Here is an 8924-nt window from a genome sequence, read left to right on the forward strand (position 1 = left end):
AACTTCAAAGATACAGGTTTGATAGCACTACTGTCAAAAACACACCTCTGAGAAGGGGAGGTGCCATTTTCCCTGCCCCGCTTCCATGTGTCCACCTTGGGTTACAAGGCCCAGTATGCCATGAATCAGACTTCCTGAGCAGGGGATCTACTGGGGACTTGGGGTGGAACTTAGCAGCCAGTGAAGCTGTATAATACAGAAGGCAGGTGAACTCTTGGGATCTTGTTTCTGGGGCTCTGACATACACCCTGATACTACTGGAAGGGGACTTAAAAGAGACATGTGTAAGAGACATGTGGAGATGTGGTTGAGAGACACATGGGGATGCTGATGATGACAGCCATTACCTTGATGTTGTATCTCCTTTTGTCCCGGCTCTCTAAGACCTGCCTAACAACCTTCTTGCTGTTCCCTACCAGAAGGTACCTCAGACTTGTAGTGAGTTTTTAGGTCTCAATAGCTCTGCTTCAGGCCAATACTTTTTGGCTAGGCATTTTCCCACAAGGGGATAGGTGATTTTCAGAGTTTTATTACAAATATCCTTTCATATATATATACACATTTATTTAGTAAATAATTTTCACACTAAGAGTATGCTTCCTTTATCTTTGTTCATGCAGATAATTGAATTCCTTCAAAGTGTGCAGCCCTTAACAGTTTAGGGTGCTAAGTGCCCCTCAGTCATGTACTAATACTAAAAGCCATTAACTAGCTTTGTATCTAGAGTTTCCATCTTATTCCATCATTCCTCTATGCCCAGTCTCTATCAGTTTTTCAGAACTTTGAACTATCTTTACATCCTATGGGTCCCCTCATTAACGAGCTAAACAAATATTTGACACCAAAATATTTGTAAGAAAATCATGTTTCAACATTTTCAGAATTATAATTCAATATCATGTACTTTTGTGCCTCTGCACTTTTGTCCATGTGATTCCTGCAGACCACAACACTGTTTCCAGCTCAAATATTACCTGTCCTATAAAACCCATCTGTGTGCTTTTTCTGAGGAAACCTTCCCACCCTCCCAGGAGACAACTGTCTCTCCCTTCCCCATTGTCTTATTCAGGGTTCTTGAGAGAAACAGAACCAATAGGGATGTAGGTAGGTAGGCAGGTAAGTAAATAGATAGAAGGATATAGATATCTCTATATCACAGATATCTATAATAATACCTATCTAAACAGATATAGATATTATAGACACAGCTGACCCTTGAAAATGCAGAAATTAGGGGCACCAATGCCCTACACAGATGAAAATTCAAGCATAACTTTTGCCCTTCCCTAAAACTTAACCACATTGACTCCTTGGTATCCATAGGGCATTGTACCTTTGGCAACTGTTGCATCAGGCAACACCACACTGTCAAAGAAACAGGAGTTGTGGAGCAAGCTGTTATGGCAGGATGCTGCCTAGAAGGCAAAACCTGGCCTTTTGATTGATTGAATGATTTTACAGTCAGTTACTCAGGACAAGAGAACAAAGAGAAAAAAGTTAGAAGGAAACAAGTATATGCTTAGGTTATCTAGGCTTTTGGGGGAGATGAGTCTGTGGATCTGGTTTAGTTTTATGTCCCGTGTTTAAATGATCGAAATCAAGCTTCTGACCCCCTCCAAAGTGGTTCTGATCTTATTAGCTAAGCATCCACTTACTAGCCTCTGGGACACACAGTTACATATCAGTCAACAGCTTGTGATGTATTCTCATTGTCCCAGGGGATTAAGCATCCAGCTCTTACTTTACTTGAGAGGAAACTTTGCAAGTCAGTAATTTGCATTCTTTAAGTTTAGGTAATTGATTGACAGGGCCAAATGGGCTTTGAATTGGAAAGGCCAAACTCACAGCCAGAATGACTGCTTAAGCAGCCGTTTAACCCTAGTAGACCCATGGGTAGCCTGCAAATATCAAAATATGTGATATTCAAGTCCCTCATAGTAAGCCCCCCATACCCATACCTACTGGTTTCATATTTGCAGACTCACTCAACTGACATCCAAGATTGGTTAAATTCATGAACATGGAACCTGTGGATAGGAAAAATTGACATATAAGTGGACCTGTGCAGCAGGGTTGTCATATACACATGAGAGATCTGTTTCAAGGTATTGTCTCACTATGAGTTACAAAAGTCCGATGACAAATCAGCCATCTGTAAACTGGAGATGAGGAAAGCCAGTGGTATGGTTGGCTCAAAGACCTGACCACCACAGAGCCATGGTATAGACTCTTGACTTGCAAAGAAGACCAGAGAATAAGAGCTCTGAAGACAGAAGACAGATGTCCCAGCTCTGACAGTCAGGCAGAGAGAACATTCAACCTCTCTCCATTTTTGGTTCTGTTTGGGCCCTCAAGAGGTTTTATAAGTCCCACCCACAATGGGGAGGGCATCCTGCTTTACAGAATTCACCAATTCATTGCTAATTTCCTCCAAAAACACTCTCACAGACACACTCAGAAATAATATCTAACCAAAGTATCTGGACACACATTGCCCAGTCAACACACAAACTTCACATCCATGTTCCCTTAACTCTTCACCCAGTGAATTCTTTGATGCCATAGAATTAATTCCTCAACACAATACAAAGGGTTTCTAGGTATAAAGTCCACATTGCACTGCCCCCCAAGCCTACCCTAAGGAATTGAAAGTAAAAGTAAAATCATTTCCCCGGAGTTGTCGCTGTCTGTGCCAAGTGAAAGAGGAAAGACAAAGACTCAGGTTGGTAAGATGACAGGAAAATCTGAGACCAGGCTGTTGGACAAACATAAAGGAGGGAGAGAAATGCGTCATCTATGGAGGGCCAGAAAGGTTGATTTGAAGGGCATCTGTGCAAAGAGAAGCAAGGTGGAAGAGGGGAGACCAGGTGTTGAGGGAATAAGTGAAGCTCCTTAGGTGGAAATTCCCGCACCTGACCAGGTCTCTGCAGTTTCAGAGACGGTTTTTAGTGGTGAGACAATTGTGATTGTTAGAAGGGCACAGAGAACCCTTCATTGACTTCCTTGCCGCTAGCAATGGTGCATAAATGCTTGGTAATTAGTAAATTCACAAGAAAATGAATGACTTTAACATAATCATCAGATAATAATAAAAAAGTTGTCTTATAAAACATTTTTATCAAAATGGTTGGTAAAATTTTACTTCTTGGTGCCTAAAAGTGCATACCTTCCCCCATTTTGGTCTTGGCCCAAAATTTCCATGAGGCTACAGGAGCACATTTGTATCAGTTCACTTTTGTGGTACAACAAACCACCCCAAAACTTAGTAGCTAAGTAAGTTTCCTATTGCTGGTGTAATAAATTTCCACAAATTCAATGACTTTAATCACCACATATTTATTCTTTTATAGTTCTGCAAGTCAAAGTCCACAATGAATCTCATGGATCTAAAGTCAAGGTGTCAACTGGCCTGACTCCTAGAGGCTCCAAGGAGAATGTATTCTCTGTCACTTTCAGCTTCTAGAAGCTTCCAGCATGCCTTGGCTTATGGTTACATCACTGTAATCTCTGTTTCTGTTGTCCTGTTTTCTGTCTGACCTTCCTATTACTCCCTTATAAGAACTCTTGTGATTAAATTATACCCACCTGAATCCAAAATAATCTCCCTATCTCAGGACACTTGACTTAGTCACACTTACAAAGTCCCTTTTACTACGTGTGGTAACATATTCATGGGGTCCCAGGATTAAGATGAGGATATCTTTTTGGAGGGAGGAGGGAGCTCAAGAGGGTAAGAGGGAAGATGTTATTCTTTCTACCACAGTGACTTAGAGTAACAGATCAGCAGATCAGTAACCCAGATCAGCAGATTCCCTCATAGTCTGAGTCATCTTCTGGGGCAGCTGGGGCTGGCTGACTTAAGGTGGCTTGACTTGGACAATTCATCTCATTGCAGTGGTCTCTCACCCTCCAGCAGGCCCGGATGGGCTTATTTACATGGCAACTGGCCAGCATTCCAAGAGGGTGATAAAGCCCACAAGGCCTCCTGAGGCATTTGTTCCACATCTGGTCCAACATCACTTCTGCTTGTTCCATTAGCTGAAGAAAAATGTCCTCTTGGATTCAGGGAGAGAGGAAATGGGTAGAGTTGCAAAGTCATATTGCAAAGGTCACAGATAGGGGGAGGAGTAGAGGAGCAGGCCATTTGTGCAATACACCACAGAAAATGTCTAACTGCTACAAAATATTTAATTTACTGCATAATCTTTAATTCACTGCATATTTATTGAGCACCTACTATGGGTTCAGCTCCTAACAGGCACACAACCTCAGGAACCCAAACTATCAGAGACTCAAAAAGTAGCCCCTTGGCCTCCCCATAAGCATTCTCTGCTCCTGACCATCATATGTTTGAGGTTTGTCCTACACCTATTACTCTGTAAGTGACAGGTACTTCTGCATGTCCCTCCCCCATTTACCTCCTCCTGACCAAATCTAACCACAATCCAAGCCAGAACTATGCAAACATCATGAAGCCTTGCCCTATCGCCCATGGACATCAGCCTCTACTTTCTTTCTTCAGGACCTTTGTATTTACTTATTCGTTTTCCCTTCAAACTCAAGGCAGTCAGACAGGTTGCAGGGTCAGCAAAGCACAGCTGAGTGTGTAAGATTGTCTTCAGCAGCAACACCATGTGGCAGCAGGAAGCAATGGCAATGTGACCTGACGAGATACTGGTCTTCTTCCACTAGGTGTGGAATGAGAACAAATGCCCTGCTCTTTTGTCTATAAACTCCAGAGTGACTCAAGGAAAACAATTCGTCCTTACTTTCCTTTATGGCATTAAGGCAGGCAAGGACAGTAAATAGGTAGTGGCTGAAAATAGCCAAGTCCACGCTTGCTCCTACTGGGAGCAGGTCCTTCTTAAATGTACATCTTAGAGTCGCTTTCTCCACAAAACATCTTTCCCTTTTTTGGTAACTTTTTACTTTAACATAATTTCAAACTTAAATAAAATTTGTGAGATTTACCTAGATTCATCAATGATATATTGCCCCGTTTGCTCAGTCATTCTTCGGAATAGATGATAATTAATGATAGATAGAAAAATAGGTAGGTAGGTAGGGAGAGAGAGAGACAGAGAGAGAGAGCTGTTCAAGAGTAAGTAGGAGAAACTGTCCTCTAATGACCTAATCACTGATTCAATGTACAGTTCCTAAGAACAAGGACAGTTTCTTATGTACCTATACAGAATATCCTCACATAGCATTGTATTTAGGTTCCTAGAAACTGCAACTATTTGTGTGTGTGTGTGTGTGTGTGTGTGTGGGGGACCCTCGCCAGCGGCCGGGGAACGAACCTGCGCTGCAGAGGCTGCGGGCAGCCTCGCAGCCCAGCGCTCAACCGCTGCGCCACCAGGGGAGGCCCTGCAACTATTTTTTAAAGATTTATTTTTTTATTTATTTCTGCATGTAAGAACCATGTTGTAGGCCAGAGGTGCAGGGGGTGAGAGGATTCACCAGAGACAGAGTGGGGAGAAAAACAGGTGGATCTACTGAACTACACTTCTAAGGGGAGCAGTGGGAGTGTAATGATAGTACTGAAACTTAACCCCTACACCACCAGGGAGGTCCTTGGAAACTGCAACTTTAAGAGAAATGACAGAACAAAACAGTGCATAACTACATTGACCTAATGACATTATTCAAGGGCCTGCTGTTCCATTATTATCGAAATCAGAATGTTTTACATTGATAGAATACTATTAACTAATGTATCCTCCATATTTAATTGTCATCTGTTGTCCCTATGTGTCTTTTATAGCAGTACTTTTTTCCAATCAACACAGCTTTTAAAATTCTTAATGACTAAATACATAAGTTCAGTTGATGGAGTATAAGCAAACAAACAAGTCTAATCTGTCCACTTTTGTCACCGAACAGTTCGGATAAGCAGGGACTGCCCAGTAACATAGTGAGTTAAATGCAGTGTGGTAATTTAATGATCCTATCAGGTAGTTGACCTGGTGGAAATCACATGCAGAGAGGGTGAACAGTTTTTTCAGTGTTAAACCTTTCTGCAAGATTGAAATCCCCCTCCCAAGTGTCTCCCAAGTGTATAAGTTTATGAGACACACTGTTGGAGTAAATTCTATCTGAACATGGCAACTACAGGACATGAACAAATAAAGACAAGGGCATACCATGCCAAGAACAGTAGTCTCAAGTGCCAACCACAATGTTTGCTTCAACACAAAAGTCCATTTCCAGTATGGTTCTGTTTCTGTCAGGAGCAAACCAGCTGAGGGTGAGGCATGCCTCTGGGATGCCTCCGGGGCAGAAGGGAGTTCTTTCCACTTGGTCCAGGACATAATGTGTTTTCTCTAAGTTTGCCACCTACAGCAAATTTTGTAATTGTTCAAAATGAAAAAAGGGAGGAGTGGAGCAAGGCCATATTTGGCCATAAATGGTGCTGATACCAGGTCATACAACCTCTCCCAAGATAATTCATCAAGTATAGAGAGGAAACCAGTGCACAAAATGTAGCCATCAAGAGCTATGCATAGGGCCTCCCCGGTGGCGCAGCGGTTGAGCGCTGGGTTGCGAAGCTGCCTGCGGCCTCTGCGGCGCCAGTTCGATCCCCGGCTGCTCCCCGGCCACCAGAGGAGGGTCCCATATGGTGCGCAGACCTCTCCTGCCGCCCACTGCTCCCCTCAGCAGTGCACGTCGGTCCTTCTGCCTGTTCTGCTCCCCGCTCTGGCTCTGGTGAATTCTCTCACCCTCCCGCGCTTCTGACTGTACCCAGTGCATGTATAAACAAAACAAACAAACAAATAAAATAAATAAATAAATAAAACATGCCTCTATAAAATAAAAATTAAAAAAAAAGAGCTATGCATAGAGGCAGTGCAGACAGGAATCTTATTGATTCAATGGGAAAATCTGTCAGCCCAGGAATTCCTGTTTTTCAAGATAATACCTTCCTTATTCCCACCTTCCTTCCAACAAATTGCCTAGCCAAGACATTCTAATTAAATGCCCCAGGTAATAAATTACTATTTTAAAGATCATACAGAGCATAGATTATGAGCCCCAGGAGTCTGTGCAAGAACCCTTTGTCTGCCTTTAGTAGACTTGAGACTAAATATTGACAGCATCATCTGTGGCCTCAGGCAGCTTCAGAATTCCACTGAACTATCACCACTTGTGAGACACTTCAACTCCAGGATCTGACACAAGTAGGTGCTCCATAAATATTGTTACCTAATTCCAGAAAAGAAAAACAAGGAACACACTTGAGAAACATACTTAACATCTTCAGTCAGGAAATGATACATTTGCCATGGAGCTCATGATAACTTAGTAAGAACTGAGTCTGTTCATCCATCAGATTACAAAAGTTTAGTTTGATGATCAATTTAGTAGGAATGCACTGAGCAGATGCAAGAGAAGAGACAGGCTCGCAAGAGAAGAGACACGCTCCTCCCTGGGGAGGGCAAAGAACATGGTGCTGTGGTTTATGAAGCAAAGTTGACCTATTTATCATATAATTATATACTTCTAATGAATTTGAGTGGTATTAGTCAGGGCTCTTCAGAGGAGCAGAAAAAGAACCGAGAGAGAGAGAGAAAGAGAGAGAGAGAGAAAGAGCGAGTGTGTAAAAGAGAGAGTGGTTGAATGTAAGAAATTGTTCATGTAATTACGGAGACTCAGAAGACCCAAGATCTGCAGGATAAACTGGGAGGCTTGAGAGTCAGGGACAGGTGTTTCGGTTCCAACCTGAAGGAAGAAAAAAAGTCAATCTCTTAGCTGGAAGTCCATCAGACAGAAAGAACTACCCATGGGGTAACTGGAGAAAATCTGAGCTACCTGCCATTACTCATCAGTGCAGGAGGGCTCATGCATTATGATTAACCTGGTCATGCCCCAGCATCTTCCATGTCAGTTAGCAGATCTCTGGTGGCTACATGCCCCAGAAGCCAGCCTTTGCCCAAGGGGGTCAGTGCAGACACAAGAGCAAAATGATCTGAGTTTATGCCTCAGCTAGCATTCTCCACGTCACCATGTTGACCAGCACCTCCCCACAAAACAGGTCGATGATCTTTGGGGTCACCATGTGAGAAAGTTATTTCAATGTGCTGGACAAAAGAGGCTCGCACAAGAAGCTAGGGCCGTGCTGGATCCTCAGGAAGCAGCTCACACACACCCAGAGGGAATGAGAAAAAACCTGTGGAGGCTGCCTACCGCATCCTGCCTAAAGAACGCCAGCTCCTGATCAAAGAAGAAGCATGGGCATGGGTTTAGTTCCTGTCCACACATTTTTTTAAACTTTTCTTTTGCATAAAAGAACTGGGGTGTAGGCTAGAGGTGCAGGGGGTGAGAGGATTCACCAGACACAGAACAGGGAACAGAACAGGCAGATCTACTGAAATACACTGCTGAGGGGATCAGCAGGCGAGACAGAGAGGTCTGCTGTGCCACATGGGTCAGCTCCCTGGCCGGGGATCGAACTCAGGCTGTAAGGAGGCCCCTGTACACACATTTTGAAGAAGGAAACAACCAGCTGTCAGTCATCATCACTCCTATTCCTCTTATTGTTTTTATTACTGCAACGATGTATTGGATTTTGTGCTGCAAGTAAGTCATTTGTTCTTTCATTTATCTCTTTGTAATGCCATCTCCTTCATTCCTTAAAACAAATCCTATGAGGTGGATAGTATCCATCTCCCACTCAATAGGTGTGAAACTACCTGTGGGTTCCCTGTTCACAGATACCCAGAGGTGCCAGCAACTCCAGATTCCAACCCATGGTTGGCTGTCAACTGAGCCACCTGCCTCCCCACCTGGAACAGCAAGAGAATATTACCCCCTTCACTTTTCCAGATAAATATGAGTCAGTAAAATGAGCTGTGGAACATTCTCTGCCAGGAGTCAATAGCTAAATAGTGCAACCAGTGGTTGCTTTAGATCTCTGTCACCTCTCA

This window comes from Talpa europaea, assembly GCF_964194135.1.
Source record: "Talpa europaea genome assembly, chromosome: 11".
NCBI lineage: Eukaryota > Metazoa > Chordata > Mammalia > Eulipotyphla > Talpidae > Talpa > Talpa europaea.